The 19,323-nt window shown below is 41.9% G+C and overlaps 1 long non-coding RNA gene across 2 annotated transcripts; it reads left to right on the top strand.

The window, feature by feature from the left end:
* The first annotated feature begins 12,202 nt into the window (after nt 1–12,202).
* Nucleotides 12,203–19,072, top strand: LOC135534874 (uncharacterized). 2 transcript variants are annotated; one of them, XR_010454756.1, is made up of 4 exons: nt 12,203–12,260; nt 15,445–15,683; nt 18,564–18,696; nt 18,930–19,072. It is a non-coding gene; the product is annotated as an uncharacterized LOC135534874 (long non-coding RNA). The 2 variants fall into 2 exon arrangements; XR_010454755.1 differs by having other exon boundaries at nt 18,564–19,072.
* The last annotated feature ends 251 nt before the right edge of the window (nt 19,073–19,323 follow it).

Genomic DNA, 19,323 nt, shown 5'->3' with positions numbered 1-19,323 from the left:
TGCCTGTCTGGGTGGACTAGTCCATTGCCTGTCTGGGTGGACTAGTCCATTGCAGAGGCCGCGGTGATGGCACACCAGTATCACCAGTAGTACTTTTACTGTTAATTCACATCATTTCTAATATACAGTGTTTGTTTAATTATGGTAATGCATTCAATATATTATTATTACAACAGTCTTACCGTTGTCATTGTAAGAGTTTACACATTGTTTGCAAAGGAACAACCTTGGCTCTACTTGTGAGAAAAACGTTTTGGTTTATTTCATTGCATTTACGAGTTGTCAATTTATTCATTGACAGGAGTGCTCCAAACAATAGACAATCTTGAGTAAGCTACCTGACTGATTACACATAGAAGTAGGCCTATAGGCTAACGCCTATACTACCTGGACCTGATTACACATAGAAGTAGGCCTATAGGCTACCTGGCCTGATTACACATAGAAGTAGGCCTATAGGCTAGCTGGCCTGATTACACATAGAAGTAGGCCTATAGGCTACCTGGCCTGATTACACATCGAAGTAGGCCTATAGGCTACCTGGCCTGATTACACATAGAAGTAGGCCTATAGGCTACCTGGCCTGATTACACATAGAAGTAGGCCTATATAGGCTAGCTGGCTTGATAACACATAGAAGTAGGCCTATAGGCTAGCTGGCCTGATAACACATAGAAGTAGGCCTATAGGCTAGCTGGCCTGATTACACATAGAAGTAGGCCTATAGGCTAGCTGGCCTGATTACACATAGAAGTAGGCCTATAGGCTACCTGGCCTGATTACACATCATAGAAGTAGGCCTATAGGCTACCTGGCCTGATTACACATAGAAGTAGGCCTATAGGCTACCTGGCCTGATTACACATAGAAGTAGGCCTATAGGCTACCTGGCCTGATTACACATAGAAGTAGGCCTATAGGCTACCTGGCCTGATTACACATAGAAGTAGGCCTATAGGCTACCTGGCCTGATTACACATAGAAGTAGGCCTATAGGCTACCTGGCCTGATTACACATAGAAGTAGGCCTATAGGCTAGCTGGCTTGATAACACATAGAAGTAGGCCTATAGGCTAGCTGGCCTGATTACACATAGAAGTAGGCCTATAGGCTAGGCTGGCCTGATTACACATAGGCTCCCTGGCCTCTGTGAAGTAGGCCTATAGGCCTACCTGACCTGCTCCCTGGCCTCTGTGTAAATGCAGGCCTATAGGCTACACATTGAAGTAGGCCTATAGGCTCCTGGCCTCTGTGTAAATGCAGGCCTATAGGCTCCCTGGCCTCTGTGTAAATGCAGGCCTATAGGCTCCCTGGCCTCTGTGTAAATGCAGGCCTATAGGCTCCCTGGCCTCTGTGTAAATGCAGGCCTATAGGCTACCTGGCCTCTGTGTAAATGCAGGCCTATAGGCTCCCTGGCCTCTGTGTAAATGCAGGCCTATAAATGTGCCCATTGAGGGATCTTATAATATTTCTGATTGTCTTAACTCATTGGACAAGAAAAGGCGCAACTCTCACTCATAATGACTTTGTTTTTTTTAAATTTAGCAAGTTTAAAATATTGCCGTTTGAAGGGCATTGAAGACGGAAACGTCAATCTTTTAAACTTGCTTAACAAAACTAAGATTTTTTTAAATGGTGAGAGAGTGTTGCACCTTTTCCTGTTCAATGATGTTGATGTTTACACATTTTGAGGTTGCACCTCTACTCACATTGGTTGAGCACCTTCAGCTTCTTTCCAATTTTGATTGTCTTAACTCACCATCACTGTGGAGTTTCTCAAAGTCATTTTTCTTCGCCTCAAACAGCAAGTAAACAAAGTCTGTTTTTACAACCAGTGAGAATGACAACAGTTCCTCAATGTAGCTTATTTTACTCATATTTTCAGCTCTCTTCCTTTCGATAACGACTCAGCATGAAAGGGGAAAAATGTCATGCTCTGATCCGGTTTAACGTCATAAAATAGGCCTACCTGATTACTTCTCATCCCTTGCGCAAATAGCCTACAGCTGTGTCTGTCTTTCCTGAGCTCACTGGCCAAGGAAACTCTTGAGGGCCCAGAATATTTTATACAATGTTGCAAGTTTGCTAGCACAGGCCAGACCAAATTACTAGTTGGATGCAATGTTTAAAGTTCCTTGCAGACAGGCCATGTGTTGCCAATGTGATTTATAGAATATTTATTTTCATCATGTTCTACATGCAGGCTGCAGTGTTTTTGTTGGCTATTTGTAGGCTGTTTTTACATATTGGCAATAGAAGTAACTTTTTGAATGGAATCATTTTAATTTAGATATCATTTATTAACCACATGACATTGATTTGAGACACGAAGACGTTATTTTAAATTAAATTAAAAGGTTCCATGAAAACCATAACTGACACGCAGATCAGTAGAAATGGCAGGATAATCTGCCACTCCAAATGGAAAAATGTGTTGACTGCTGGTGTAGCCTATTATCGGCCACTTCAGGAGGGTAACAGCAGAATCTGAGAAGGCCAGCAGCAGTGGGAGGGAGGAGGGTCCCTGGGTCAGGTTGATCTCTGGCTCCCTCTTTAGTAATTTATGTCTTGATTTTTTTTTTTTACAATTTATTGCCGTGCTTAAAGCATCAGACAAGCTCAGTAGCCTACATATATTTGATTTTATTCAAACAAAGAGTGTGTCTAATATTTGGAAAAATACACGTTTTAAAATGTATACCAATCGATTGGTCGAAATAACAGACGACTGTCGATTTTTTTTTTTTTTTGGCACGGCCCTAATAGCTTTATTCCCTGTATTGTACAGCCTACTGTTATGAAGTCATATGTATATCACACCAACTGACTGGTTTTTCTGATGTTGTTCACACAGGAGAACATGTTGAGACATTCTCTACGTCCAGAGAGCAACAGCAGGAAAATCACAGAGCTAAGAGGTCTCATCCCTGCCCACATTGTAAGGAGATTTTCCCATTTCTATCAAAACTAAAAATACACCTAAAAATACACACAGGAGAGAATTTGTATTCCTGCACTGACTGTGGGAAGAGTTTAAAAACATCACAGGCTCTGACAGTTCATCAGAGAGTGCACACTGGAGAGAAACCTTACTCCTGCTCTGATTGTGGGGAGCGTTTCTCTCATCAGAGCAACTTAAAAACACACCAACGTATACACACAGGGAGAAGCCTTACTACTGCTCTGACTGTGGAAAATGTTTCACAACATCAACTGGGCTAAGAGTTCATCAGAGAACACACACAGGAGAGAAGCCTTACTTCTGTTCTGACTGTGGGAGGAATTTCATAACATCAAGGACTCTGACAGTCCATCAGAAAATGCACACTGGAGAGAAACCTTACTACTGCTCTGATTGTGGGGAGAGTTTCTCTCAACAGAGCAATTTTAAAACACACCAACGTACACACACAGGAGATAAGCCTTACTACTGCTCTGACTGTGGGAAGGGTTTCTCTCAACAGATCCACTTAAAATGTCACCAGCGAATACACACCGGAGAGAAGCCTTACTCCTGCTCTGACTGTGGGAAGGGTTTCTCCCAACAGAGCAACTTAAAATGTCACCAACGCATACATAAAGGAGAGAAGCCTTACTCCTGCTCTGACTGTGGGAAGTGCTTCACAACATCAACTGAGCTAAAAGTTCATCAAAGAGGACACACAGGAGAGAAACCTTACTCCTGCTCTGACTGTGGGAAGAGTTTCTCCCAACAGGGCAGCTTAAAAATACACCAACGTATACATAAAGGAGAGAAGCCTTACTCCTGCGCTGACTGTGGGAAGTGCTTCACAACATCAACTGAGCTAAAAATTCATCAAAGAAGACACACAGGAGAGAAGCCTTACTTCTGCTCTGACTGTCAGAAGAGTTTCTCCCAATTGGCTACCTTAAAAACACATCAACGTATACATAAAGGCAAGAAGCCTCATCAGTTGTCTCAGGCCAGTTAAGATTAGTCGCTTCATTCTCATCTCATAAAGGAAGTGGTAACAGGGAATTTGATAACATTAAGACGAACACTCTATTGTAATCCTATTGTTTCTCATTGACAACTGTGCAGAGGGGGTGGTGCTGGAGATGAATATTCAATTGTATATGAAGTTGAAACATTTAAACATTTTCCTTTTAAGGCAAAAACAATAGGAGGGTGGTTGGTTGGTCGGGGTGGATGGGTCTGCATATAACATGAATGTATTGCAACCCAAAGGTTTCATGTTCGAATCTCATCATAGACAACTTTTGCATTTGAGCTAATAAGCAACTTTGCAACTACACTACATGACCAAAAGTATGTGGACACCTGCTCGTCAAACATCTCATTACAAAATCATGGGCATTAATATGGACTTGGTCCCCACCTCTGCTGCTATAACAGCTTCCACTCTTCTGGGAAGACTTTCCAGTAGATGCTAGAACATTGCTTTGGGGACTTTCTTTCATTCGGCTCAAGTCAGCGTTCCAATTCATCCCAAAGGTGTTCGATGGGGTTGAGGTCAGGGCTCTGTGCAGGCCATTCAAGTTCTTCCACACTGATCTCAATAAACCATTTTTGTATGGACCTTGCTTTGTCCATAGGAGCATTGTCATGCTGAAACAGGAAAGGGCCTTCCCCAAACTGTTGCCACAAAGTTGGAAGCACAGAATCGTCAAGACTGTCATTGTATGCTGTAGCGTTAAGATTTCCCTTCACTGAAACTAAGAGGCCTGGCCTGAACCATGAAAAACAGCCCTAGACCATTATACCTCCGCCACACATTACATTTGACACTATGCATTGGGGCAGGTATCGTTCGCCTAGCATCCACCAAACACAGATTTGTCCATCAGACTTCCAGATGAGGCGTGATCCATCACTCCAGAAAGTCCAATAGCTTTACACCACTCCAGCTGACGCTTGGCATTGCACATCTGGTTGATTTTAGTCTTGTTGCTCAGCCATGGAAAACCCCTTTTTTGTGAAGCTCCCGACGAACATTTCTTACGTTGACGTTGCTTCCAGAGGCAGTTTGGAACTCGTTAGTGAGTGTTGCAACCGAGGACAAATTATTTTTACGCGCTTCAGCACTTGGCGGTCCCGTTCTGTAAGCTTGTGTGGCCTACCACTTCACGGCTGAGCCGTTGTTGCTCCTCGATGTTTTCACAATAACAGCACTTACAGTTGACCTGGGGAGCTCTAGCAGTGCAGAAATTTGACAAACTGACTTGTTGGAAAGGTGGCATCCTATGACAATGCCACTTTGAAAGTTGTTGAGCTCTTCAGGCCATTCTACTGCCAACATTTGTCTATGGAGATTGCATAGCTGTGTGCTCGATTGTATACACCGGTCAGTAAAGGGTGTGGCTGAAATGGCCGAAACCACTAATTTGAAGGGGTGTCCACATACTTTTGTGTGTGTGTGTATCTCTCTCTCTTTTTTATATATATATGAGATATAGATATCTCAGCAAAAAAAGAAACGTACTCTCACTGTCAAGTGCGTTTATTTTCAGCAAGCTTAACATGTGTAAATATTTGTATGAACATAAGATTCAACAACTGAGGCATACACTGAACACGTTCCACAGACGTGACTAACAGAAATGGAATAATGTGTCCCTGAACAGAGGAGGGGAGGGGGGGGGGGTCAAAATCAAAAGTAACGGGATTGAGATCCGGGCTCTTCGCTGGCCATTCCTGTCTTGCAGGAAATCATGCACAGAACGAGCAGTATGGCTGGTGGCATTGTCATGCTGGAGGGTCATGTCAGGATGAGCCTGCAGGAAGGGTACCACATGAGGGAGGAGGATGTCTTCCCTGTAAAGCACAGCGTTGAGATTGAGCTTGTTGTCATTGCAGGCAGTCTGATGATGCTGTGACACACCGCCCCAGACCAATGACGGACACTCAACCAAATCGATCCCACTCGAGAGTACAGGCCTCGGTGTAACGCTCATTCCTTCAACAATAAATGCGAATCCAACCATCACCCCTGGTGAAACAAAACCGTGACTCGTCAGTGAAGAGCACTTTTTGCCAGTCCTGTCTGCAAAGGTTGGTTTGTGCCCATAGGCGACGTTGTTGCCGGTAATGTCTGGTGAGGACCTGCCTTACAGCAGACCTACAAGCCCTCAGTCCAGCCTCTCTCAGCCTATTGGGGACAGTCTGAGCACTGATGGAGGGATTGTGCGTTCCTGGTGTAACTCGGGCAGTTGTTGTTGTCATCCTGTACCGCAGGTGTGATATTCGGATGTACCGATCCTGTGCAGGTGTTGTTACACGTGGTCTGCCACTGTGAGGACGATCAGCTGTCCGTCCTGTCTCCCTGTAGCGCTGTCTTAGGCGTCTCACAGTACGGACATTGCAATTTATTGCCCTGGCCACATCTGCAGTCCAATGAAGATCTGTGAAGTTATTTGGATTTTTACAAATTATATTTGAAAGACAGGGTCCTGAAAAAGGGATGTTTCTTTTTTTTGCTGAGTTTATATAGTGTACTCAGCATGTTAAGTTAGCATGCAACTATTTAGCATGTTAATTAACGTTAACATCAAATTGGAATAAGTAAAATAGCATACGTATTGCATATTTGTAACATACTTATACATCCTACAAGTATTATATTGTACGACTCATATTACATTCGTAGGCCAATGTCATGGAACATAATATACTGGTGTCATACTAAAGTGAGCGGTATGGATTTTTGTAAGATTATAATACGTTTTGATCTGACACCAAGTTGTCCCTCAGGGCTTTGACCATTGTTGCATCTGTGGCTCGCTCTGGATGGGCGTCTGTCAGATGACTTATGTGATGTAGATGTCGAGCGGCTTCACTGCAAATAGATTGTATGTTTTAAATATTCAACAATGATAATAAAATAAAAAGCTATTCCTCTGCAGGTAGAGCGAGTGTGATGATGATCAGTTCTCTGTGGGAAGGAGTTAGTAGATACAACATGTATCAGATAGAAATGGTGTGATGGAAGTTCTCTGTGGGAAGGAGTTAGTAGATACAACATGTATCAGATAGAGATGGTGTGATGATGATCAGTTCTCTGTGGGAAGGAGTTAGTAGATACAACATGTATCAGATAGAGATGGTGATGATGATCAGTTCTCTGTGGGAATGAGTTAGTAGATACAACATGTATCAGATAGAGATGGTGTGATGATCAGTTTTCAACATTAGTTTGGGTGGGTTCTTTTTTTGCAACATTACTTTTGTTTAATGATACACAGGCTATGAAATGACTACATGTTTATTACATTGTCTTATAAAACTAGATTGATTACTTTAGTAGTCATTGATACATTTATTTGGATAACTGCAATGAATGTAATTGATCTATGACATGTAAACATTCTACATGAATTTGTGCTGGTTTAACCTTTTGTGTTTTCTATATAGTTAACCCAAAAAAACTATGTTTTTGTTTAATTCATGGCATTCAAAATATCTATCTCGTCAAAACATGTCACTACACCTTTACACATAACCATTGGGACAATCCAATTTGCTACAATTCATACAAATTAATGTTTTGCAGTGTAAAGGACTTGAATGTTTCTTATTAAATTACAGTTAAATAAAACAAAAACAAATTGTAATTTTTAAAGTGTTTTATATGGTACCAAAGTCCAGGGACAGCATTACCACCACAAATCAACAATGACCCACTTACTGTTGGGGAATGGAACCAGAGAGGAAGGTCCTTTCTCACACCACATTACTCAATTCAAAAGACCTTTTCCACAACCCATTGTTAGAGCTCAATATATGCCCAGGACAATATTGAGGGTCACACTGTTGTAAATGCCCAGTTGATTATGTAAATAGTCTTGTAGAACTCTGGTATTGATGGTTCATTTCAGGGAGAGTCATTGATATGAATGTTCAGAGTGATGGCCCACATCCCACAACCTTTCCTATTGTGTTAGCCAGCACCACAGCATTTTAGCAAGCTATTGTTCAAATTGTGTTCATATGTACATTACAATTTTAATTTATTTTTATTTTCTACTAGGCAAGTCAGTTAAGAACAAATTCTTATTTTCAATGATGGCCTAGGAACAGTGCGTTAACTGCCTGTTCAGGGGCAGAATGACAGATTTGTACCTTGTCAGCTCGGGGATTTGAACTTGCAACCATTCAGTTACTAGTCCAACGTTCTAACCACTAGGCTACCCTGCCTCCCAAGAGGGTGAGGCATGCACAGGGGAGGATGTTGATCCCAGACTTCTATTTAGGACTGGGATACTATTCAGAGTTGACAAATTACACACTCCAAACCTACAGTCACTGGGCCCTGATTGTGACAGTGGAGCCCAGTTTGCTCTGCAGGATCCAGAGATGGCATCAGTGAAGCTGGAAGACTGCAGTCAAACACTGGAGCTGAATGTCAACATTAAAGATGGAGAAGATTGGGAAATCTGTTAATCATGGTAAGAGCAGGTTCTATCTAACTATAAATTATCTTGATAAATTAGACCTCCATAAATTATCACTCAGTCTATTGTTAGGTTGAATTCTGTAGTTCTGACATCCAATTCTCTTCAACCTTTTGAATGAGGAAAATGTGGAATTGGAATTTGGGATACTTTGTGAATTTACTAATTTAAATGGAATTGACCCTGACAGTTGATAACCCTTGCGATAATGAGTGGGGAATGATATAGCTAAAACTTTTCAAAGGGAAGTTGGTTTTGAAGTTTCTGAATCTGAGAGATTAAGATCAGTAAAACATGTATTTAGCACCTTTAAAAAAAACTTCAATATAGACTTAAAATGTTTTTTTACTGGTACCTGCTACATTGACACTTGTGGGCGTCCTAGAGAAAAATGTACTTGTTCGTGAGTCTCAGCGTGTAGGCCGAACTTTTCGGACGATACAGACAGGAGTTGGTATCTCCTGGTCTGACAAACAACACCGCAGCTCTGCCACGGAAGGACGACGTCAGCGGATGCGGCGGATTGAGATGCAGCCCATGCAAGAATACATCTAATGCGCAAACAGAAGGATTTTGATGGGGATTTCCTTATTATTATGCTCACCAAGTGTTGGCTAGCTAACTGCAGAGGCATAACTGTAGCTAGCTAACGTTAGCAGACGTACTTAACTAAATTTACCTAGGTAGCAAACGTTAGCTGGCGATATTATTAGGCCTACCAACTAGGCCAGCTCGCTAACAAAGTTATAGCTTGTGTACAATGTGCTATAACTTATAGCTTGTGCTATAAGTTATAGCACATTGTACAGAATATACTTTCCATGTAGTATATTGAGTTTGTTTTTGTATTAGCAAGCTAGTTTTCTAACATTGACGAGCTACTGTAGCTAGCTAAATTACCCAACCGACAGCTGGCAAATAGCTATGCTAAGTTCGCTGCTAGCTAGCGGGGCGCACCTTTGTGTGAAGTTAGCCACAATAAGCATTATAAATAACAGTGGAATTTACGGTTCGCCTTCATAATAAAAGTCCCACATTGGAAACAACGGGGTGAGGTCAATATTGGGTTAGTATTACATATCTTTCGTGTTAGTATGCACTTTTGTAGCTAGCTGGATAACCCAATAACTAGTTATCAAGGCCTAGGTAGCTATAGCCCTAAACTATCGAAAGCATGTTGATGATAACTATTGTACGATAATGTTGTGTCTAAATTGTCATACATTATTCTCTACCACAGATTTCCACAAGATGTCAGATTCCAGGATGGGAAAATACTTACTAGAAAGAAACATATGACAACAGAGAGAGAGTTGTTGATTTCCATTGTTATTTGTAACATTAAAAAGGGGAGAAAAGACAATCCTGTTTTTCTATATTAGTTACAGTGCATTTGGAAAGTATTCAGACCCTTGACTTTTTCCACATTTTGTTACACTACAGCCTTATTCTGAAAATGATTAAATTAAAATGTCCTCTGCAATCTACACACAATACCCCATAATGCCAAAGCGAGAACAGGTTTTTATATATTTTTTTTCAAAATATATCTTTAAAAAAACAACCTTATTAACATAAGTATTCAGACCCTTTGCTGTGAGACTCGAAATTGAGCTCTGGTGCATCCTGTTTCCACTGATCATCCTTGAGATGTTTCTACAACTTGATTGGAGTCCAGCTGTGGTAAATTCAATTGATTGGACATGCTTTGGAAACACACCTGTCTATGTAAGGACCCACAATTGACAGTGCATGTTGGAGCTGAAACCAAGCCATGAGGTTGAAGGAATTGTCCGTAGAGCTCCGAGACCGGATTGTATCGAGGCACAGATCTGGGGAAGTGTACCAAAAAATATCTGCAGCATTGAAGGTCCCCAAGAACACAGTGGCCTCCATCATTCTTAAATGGAAGAAGTTTGGAACCACCAAGACGCTTGCTCGAGCTGGCCGCCCGGACAAACTGAGCAACCGGGGGAGAAGGACCTTGGTCAGGGAGGTGACCAAGAACCTCATAGTCACTCTGACAGAGCTCTAGAGTTCCTCTGTGGAGATGGGAGAACCTTCCAGAATGACAACCAGCACTCCAAAAATAACCATGACAACCAGCACTCCAACAATAAGGCTTTTATGGTAGATTAGCAAAAATTAAAAATAATTTATAAAAAATGTCTAAACCTGTTTATTATTGTCATTATGGGGTATTGTGTGTAGATCGATGAAGAATAAAAAAAACAATTTAATACATTTTTGAATAAGGATGTAATGTAACAATGTGGAAAAAGTCAAGGGGTCTGAATACATTCCCGAAGTCATTTGTCACCCAGTACAGCCAGAAGAGGACTGGGCACTGCTCGGATCCTGGTTCCTCTCTAGGTTTCTTCCTAGGTTCCTTCCTTCTAGGGAGTTTTTCATTGCCACTGGGCATCTGCATTGCGGGGTTTTAGTCTTGGCAAAAAAAGCCTGTTAGCCTCTCTTTACTTTACTGATCAGTATTCACCTTGTCAGTTTTGGTGTGTTTTGTTCGCTTCTACTGTAAAGATATTGATATAACCTTGGATTTTCCCTGCGGGTTGAATATCCTCTGTGAGGCTGGTTGACTGGGTGGCACTGCCTCCCCCTCTGTGGGAATGAGCTGTTAGACATAACATGTATCAAATAGAGATGGTGTGATGATCAGTTTTCACCATTCGGTTGGGTGGATTATTTTTGTTTATTAAATAGTATTTTAAAACTAGACTAGTTATTCATTATGAATATGTTTGGATAACTTTTAATTGAAGCCTGCTTAATGTATCTTCCAATGAGAAGTTAAGATTGTACATTAAATTATACTGGCCAAACCCTTCTCTTTTGTGTAACAAATTACAAAAAAAACGTACTTTAAGTGACATAGTTAGTGCTTTTCTGAAGCTTAACAAGACAGGAAGTTGAAATGAGCATCACAAAGCTAAATCTGACCTATTCTCTAACATGTTTTGTCAGCATAAGCAGCTGTGAGACCTGGTAGAGTACTGCAACTGTATTGATCTACTGAGTCATTGTAGTTTTAGGGTGTTAACTTTACAGTAAATATAATGCTTTGTTTAATTCATGAAATTCCAACAAATATATCTGTATTTATCTACACAATACCTGTCATGACACCTCTACACACTGGGACAAGCCAAGTTACTAGTCACCAATATTCTCTACATCAAATCAGTGATGTCTGTTTAACAGTCTTAAGGCCTGGAGATGGAAGCAGTTTCATTCTCTGTCCCAGCTTTGATGCACCTGTACCGTCTCCAACTGCTAGGGGCGGCAGGTAGCCTAGTGGTCAGAGTGAGCTGACAAGTTAACTATCTGTTGTTAACCCACTGTTCCCCGGGCGCCGAAGACGTGGATGTCGATTATGGCAGCCCCTCGCACCTCTCTGATTCAGAGGGATTTGGTTAGATGCTGATGACACATTTCAGTTGAAGCCGTTCGGTTGTACAACTGACTAGGTATCCCCTTTTCCGAGATGGTAGCAGGGTGAACAGGCCGTGTCTCTGGTGGCTGAGGTTCTTGATGATCTTCTTGGCTTTCCACAGAGATAATCTACAATGCATATGTAATGAGTTTAAAACTTAGACACTAAAACAGACAAAAACAAGGCTTATTTGTCTAGCTAATCAATCTCACTTTTATATTCTACATGGTTTAGTAGTAGTTAGTCCATCAGTCCAATAATGTCGCTGTTGCACTGTGGTAGTGGGGGGAACAGGAAGTTCCGGGTTGGTGCCCACCATTCTACAGAGTAACGAAAACGCCAGAACTGTGCTGACCATTTCTCTTTATTATTACAGGTATGTAATAGAACGTTTAAACTGGCTAATGTCGAAATAACGTTTGGGAAAGGTTTTGTGTCAAACCGAGTGAGTGAAGAACGTGAGAAAAAAACATTTACAAGCACACGGCGCGGTGTCCACCACACGTTTTCAATTGTGAGGCTTTCATTGTTCGTATACAGCTCAGTGGGTTTCGCCTGGGAATGTTCATTACAAAAACGCTGTGGAAGTTGCAGATAGAAATGCCTTGAATAGAACTGACATCATTCCTTAGAATCAGAGGCATGTTTGTTCTACATAATACGTTTATATCTGATCGTGGCCAACGTCTCCGTCCTCCCCGCTTGTCCCTAACTATGTGAAGATAGCCACAATAACGATTAGCCACAATAGTGGAATTTGCGGTTGAACCTCAAAGTAAAAGTACCTAATTTAAAGTGATAAACGGATAGAAAATAGTGGAATCATTCCATATTTGGGCTAGATAATGATAACATGATTGGAATGTTACTTAATTTAAAAATGAATTACAATAATTGATTAAATTGAGAAAAAAAGAGAAAAGAACGTTTGAAATCCCACTGTGTATATGTTGGACTGCATAATTTGCATTGGGGACATTTTTATATGTACTTATGAAGCGGGTTGGATTGTGCACCCAGGAAACAGGTGATACCCACAGAAAACGATTACCAAGAGTTAACACATATTAGTGTCTTAGCTCTTATTGCAGGACTTTGACTGAAAAATCACCTTCCCAGTCAGTCTATTGCAGGGGTTCTCCAGTACTATTTGAGAAGGTCCAGTCACACACATTTCCTAGGTGGCAAAGGTCCAGATGGATATTGTCATTTATTTGCGTAACAAACTCCCAACTTGCAACCCCAAAATCTTCACAACCCTCTTGTTGGCGGCAGGTTTAAATGTAATATCACACAATTCTATACATTTTGAGATGGGGCAACATTTTTTTTGTTGTTGCAGATTTAAAGCTAATTTCCTGCAATTTTACACATTTCCATGTCTTATGTGTGTTTATTTGATACCAGGGGTCGAAGCCCAACCAAAAAAGTATTATTATATATCTTTTGGGTTCCGTGGTCTGTATTGACCCCAGTCTGAATCCGGACCGAGGTCTGTATTGACCCTATTCTGGATCCGGACCGAGGTCTGTATTGACCCCAGTCTGGATCCGGACCGAGGTCTGTATTGACCCCAGTCTGGATCCGGACCGAGGTCTGTATTGACCCCAGTCTGGATCCGGACCGAGGTCTGTATTGACCCCATTCTGGATCCGGACCGAGGTCTGTATTGACCCCAGTCTGGATCCGGACCGAGGTCTGTATTGACCCCAGTCTGGATCCGGACCGAGGTCTGTATTGACCCCAGTCTGGATCCGGACCGAGGTCTGTATTGACCCCATTCTGGATCCGGACCGAGGTCTGTATTGACCCCATTCTGGATCCGGACCGAGGTCTGTATTGACCCCATTCTGGATCCGGACCGGGGTCTGTATTGACCCATTCTGGATCCGGACCGAGGTCTGTATTGACCCCATTCTGGATCCGGACCGAGGTCTGTATTGACCCCATTCTGGATCCGGACCGAGGTCTGTATTGACCCCATTCTGGATCCGGACCGAGGTCCACCAGTTGAGTATGGAGGGTCTTTTGTTTGTGTTGGACATTCATATTGTACTCTACAGTCTTACCTATGGATTGTTCAGTCTACTCAGTGACGCCCACAGAACACAACTATGTAGAGTTTACACAAATATTAGCATCTCAGCTCTATTGCAGGACTCTGAAACCTCTGTTGTCCGGGAGTTGGACCCCGTCAGCTAAATTGTCATGATCATCAGTGGTTTCAAGTTTCTCTGTACATTTTTGATGAGATGATAACAGCAATAAATTAATACTTCTGCATTTCCCTCTGTGTAAACACATTGATTCACATTGCAAATATACTCTGGATAACTCCTGATAAAGTTGGGGAGCTGATGGTCCTATTCAGAGCTTAAATAGAAAACATGATTAGTCACAGGAACCAGGACTAATAAAGCCAATGCAACTGGCTGTTTTACTAACGGTAGGTCTTCCACATGGATGGACATTCATAAAGTTATAGGCCGACACTGTAGGATACACCGCAATAAACACTGTAGGATACACCCCAGTAAACACTGTAGGATACACCCCAGTAAACACTGTAGGATACACCCCAGTAAACACTGTAGGATACACCCCAGTAAACACTGTAGGATACACCCCAGTAAACACTGTAGGATACACCCCAGTAAACACTGTAGGATACACCGCAGTAAACACTGTAGGATACACCCCAGTAAACACTGTAGGATACACCCCAGTAAACACGGACCGACGTCTTTTGGATGCCTTTTTTGACTTGGCCCAAACATTAGACCGGACCAGATCTGAACAAATCACATCACTAGGCAGGCTTTCATTGACCCGGGTGCGTACGACAAAAGTCATGTGACAAAAAACCTTTGCGGCGGCAGGTATGAGAAATGTTATAAACAAGTTTTAGAATTTTTTGCAAATTTACAAAAGAATTCAAAACAAATGCTTTATTTCCATAAGTATTCAGACCCTTTGCTATGAGACTCAGAATCGAGCTCAGGTGCATCCTGTTTCCATTGATCATCCAAGATGTTTCTACAACTTGATTGTTGTCCACCTGTAGTAAATTCAATTGATCGGACATGATTTGGAAAGGCACACGCCTGCCTATATAAGGTCCCACATTTGACAGTGCATTTCAGAGCAAAAACCAAGCCATGAGGTCGAAGGAATTGTCCGTAGAAGCTCTGAGACAGGATTGATTCTTCCTAGAGCTGGCCGCCCGGCCAAACTGGGCAATAGGGGGAGTCGGTCCTTGGTCAGGGACGTGACCAAGAACCCAAAGGTCACTCTGACAGAACTCCAGACTTCCTCTGTGGAAATGGGAGAACTTTCCAGAAGGAAAACCATCCATGCAGCACTCCACCAGTCAGTCCTTTATTGTAGAGTGGCCAGACGGAAGCAACTCCTTAGTAAAGGCACATGACAGCCCGGTGAATTGAATGTTTTGTTGTCAGCTCTTAGCTGCCTGATCTAATATAGTTTGAGAATAAAGATTGTGTCGGAACTTTCAACTCATTTTTGTGTACTTTTCTCTTTATTACTACAGGCCAACTCAGATTAAGTCTGAGGCCGGTAACATCAAAAGTGAGGACAAACCCAGCCTTCCTCTCTCCTTCCACACGGAGTCCAAACCTACAGTCACTGGGTCCTGATTGTGACAGTGGAGCCCAATTTGCACTGCAGGATCCAGAGATGGCATCAGTGAAGCTGGAAGACTGCAGTCAAACACTGGAGCTGAATGTCAACATTAAAGATGAAGAAGAGGAGGAGAAGATTGGGAAATCTGTTTCTCATGGTAAGAGCAGGTTCTAACTACATCTTCAGAAGTTTGAGTAATAGACCTCCATAAGTTATGACCAGTCTATTGATAGGTTGAATTCTGTAATTCTGACATCACACATCCCTGAACAACTGGGTTATCTGGAGTGATCAGAGAGGAGACTAAAGAAGTGGAGTAGACAAACTGCCAGCGTTTTAAAGTTCTATGAAATGAGTCTGTGTAGTTACTAACCCTTGTGATAGTGAGTGGAGGATGATATGAAATGAGTCTGTGTAGTTACTAACCCTTCTGATAGTGAGTGGAGGATTATATGATTCATAATTGGGGCGGCAGGGTAGCCTAGTGGTTAGAGCGTTGGACTAGTAACCGAAAGGTTGCAAGTTCAAATCCCTTAGCTGACAAGGTACAAATCTGTCGTTCTGCCCCTGAACAGGCAGTTAACCCACTGTTCCAAGGCCGTCATTGAAAATAAGAATTTGTTCTTAACTGGCTTGCCTAGTTAAATAAAGGTTAAAAAAAATAATAATAATAATATTCACCCCTTTCTGTCCTCAACTGTGGAATAGCTTTTAGGGCGGACCCCATTTAGTCGACTGGTCAATTGTTGGTCAATAGGCTGTTAGTCGACCAAGATTTTTTTTAGTCGAGCAGTGGCAAATATACAGTACCAATGTATTTTCATTGTAGAATAATACTGACGACATCAAAACTACGAAATAACACATGGAACCATGTTGTAACCAAAAAAGTGTTAAACAAATCAAAATATATTTTAAATTCTTCAAAGTAGCCACCCTTTGCCTTGATGACAGCTTTGCACACTCTTGGCATTCTCTCAACCAACTTCATGAGGAATGCTTTTCCAACAGTCTTGAAGGGGTTCCCACATATGCTGAGCACTTGTTGGCTGCTTTTCCTTCACTCTGCGGTCCAACTCAATTGGGTTGAGGTTGGGTGATTGTGGAAGTCATCTGATGCAGCAGTCCATCACTCTCCTTCTTGGTGTGTTGGGTCATTGTCCTGTTGAAAAACAAATAATAGCCCCACTAAGTGCAAACCAGTTGGGATGGCGTATCGCTGCAAAATGCTGTGGTAGCCATGCGGGTTAAGTGTGCCTTGAATTCTAAATAAATCACTGACAGTGTCACCAGCAGAGCACCCCCACACAATCACACCTGCTCCGCCATGCTTCACGGTGGGAAGGAGGACCTAGTCTGCGCCTCACAAAGACACGGTGGTTTTATATCAAAAATCTCAGTTGATGTTGGGATGTCTGTTACTTGAATTCTATGAAGCAGTTATTTGGGCTGCAATTTCTGAGGCTGGTAACTCTAATGAACTTATCCTCTGCAGCAGAGTCTGGGTCTTCCTTTCCTGTGGCGGTCCTCATGAGAGCCAGTTTCATCATTGCACTTGATGGTTTTTGCAAATGTACTTGAAGAAACTTTCAAATTTCTTGACATCTTCCGGATTGACTGACCATGTATTAAGGTACTGATGGACTGTCATTTCTCTTTGCTTATTTGAGCAGTTATTGTCATAATATGGATTTGGTCTTTTACCAAATAGGGCTATCTTCTGTATACTACCCCTACCATGTCACAACACAACTGATTGGCTCAAACGCATTAAGAAGATAAGAAATTCCACAAATTAACTTTTAACAAGGCACACCTGTTAATTGAAATGCATTCCAGGTGACTACCTCATGAAGCGGGTTGAGAGAATGCCAAGAGTGTGCATCGCTGTCATCAAGGAAAAGGGTGTCTACTTTGAAGAATGTCAAATATAAAATTAACTTTGATTTGTTTAACACTTTTTTTGGATTACAAGTGTTATTTCATAGTTTTGATGTCTTCACTATTATTCTACAATGTAGAAAATACTAAAAGTAAAGAAAACCCTTGAATGAGTGGGTGTGTCCAAACTTTTGACTTGTACTGAATACAGTGGGGCAAAAAAAGTATTTAGTCAGCCACCAATTGTGCAAGTTCTCCCACTTAAAAAGACTAGGGAGGCCTGTAATTTTCATCATAGGTACACTTCAACTATGACAGACAAAATTAGAAAATCCAGAAAATCACATTGTAGGATTTTAATGAATTTATTTGCAAATTATGGTGGAAAATAAGTATTTGGTCAATAACAAAAGTTTATCTCAATACTGTTATATACCCTTTGTTGGCAATGACAGAGGTGAAACGTTTTCTGTAAGTCTTCACAAGGTTTTCACACACTGTTGCTGGTATTTTGGCCCATTCCTCCATGCAGATCTCCTCTAGAGCAGTGATGTTTTGGGGCTGTTGCTGGGCAACACGGACTTTCAACTCCCTCCAAAGATTTTCAATGGGTTGAGGTCTGGAGACTGGCTAGGCCACTCCAGGACCTTGAAATGCTTCTTACGAAGCCATTCATTTGTTGCCCGGGTGGTGTGTTTGGGATCATTGTCATGCTGAAAGACCCAGCCGCGTTTCATCTTCAATGTCCTTGCTGATAGGAGGTTTTCACTCAAAATCTCACGATACATGGCCCCATTCATTCTTTCCTTTACACGGATCAGTCGTCCTGGTCCCTTTGTAGAAAAACAGCCCCAAAGCATGATGTTTCCACCCCCATGCTTCACAGTAGGTATGGTGTTCTTTGGATGCAACTCAGCATTCTTTGTCCTCCAAACACGACGAGTTGAGTTTTTACCAAAAAGTTATATTTTGGTTTCATCTGACCATATGACATTCTCCCAATCTTCTTCTGGATCATCCAAATGCTCTCTAGCAAACTTCAGACGGGCCTGGACATGTACTGGCTTAAGCAGGGGGACATGTCTGGCACTGCAGGATTTGAGTCCCTGGCGGTGTAGTGTGTTACTAATGGTAGGCTTTGTTACTTTGGTCCCAGCTCTCTGCAGGTCATTCACTAGGTCCCCCCGTGTGGTTCTGGGATTTTTGCTCACCGTTCCTGTGATCATTTTGACCCCCCGGAGTGAGATCTTGCGTGGAGCCCCAGATCGAGGGAGATTATCAGTGGTCTTGTATGTCTTCCATTTCCTAATAAATGCTCCCACAGTTGATTTCTTCAAACCAAGCTGCTTACCTATTGCAGATTCAGTCTTCCTAGCCTGGTGCAGGTCTACAATTTTGTTTCTGGTGTCCTTTGACAGCTCTTTGGTCTTGGCCATAGTGGAGTTTGGAGTGTGACTGTTTGAGGTTGTGGACAGGTGTCTTTTATACTGATAACAAGTTCAAACCGGTGCCATTAATACAGGTAACGAGTGGAGGACAGAGGAGCCTCTTAAGGAAGAAGTCTTAAAGAAGAAGTTCTGTGAGAGCCAGAAATCTTGCTTGTTTGTAGATGACCAAATGCTTATTTTCCACCATAATTTGCAAATAAATTCATTAAAAATCCTACATTGTGATTTTCTGGATTTTTTTCTTCTCACTTCTCATTTTGTCTGTCATAGTTGAAGTGTACCTATGATGAAAATTACAGGCCTCTTATCGTTTTAAGTGGGAGAACTTGCACAATTGGTGGCTGACTAAATACTTTTTTGCCCCACTGTACATAAAAAATGTATGGCACACGAGACATCTGTCTAATTCACGCCTGTCTGAGTGGACTAATCCATTTGCCTGTCTGAGTGGACTAATCCATTTGCCTG

The sequence above is a fragment of the Oncorhynchus masou genome, unplaced genomic scaffold (genome assembly GCF_036934945.1).
Source record: "Oncorhynchus masou masou isolate Uvic2021 unplaced genomic scaffold, UVic_Omas_1.1 unplaced_scaffold_4064, whole genome shotgun sequence".
NCBI classification, from domain to species: domain Eukaryota; kingdom Metazoa; phylum Chordata; class Actinopteri; order Salmoniformes; family Salmonidae; genus Oncorhynchus; species Oncorhynchus masou.
The sequence above is the reverse complement of the archived record's forward strand: the minus strand, read 5'-3'. Positions and strand labels throughout refer to the sequence as shown.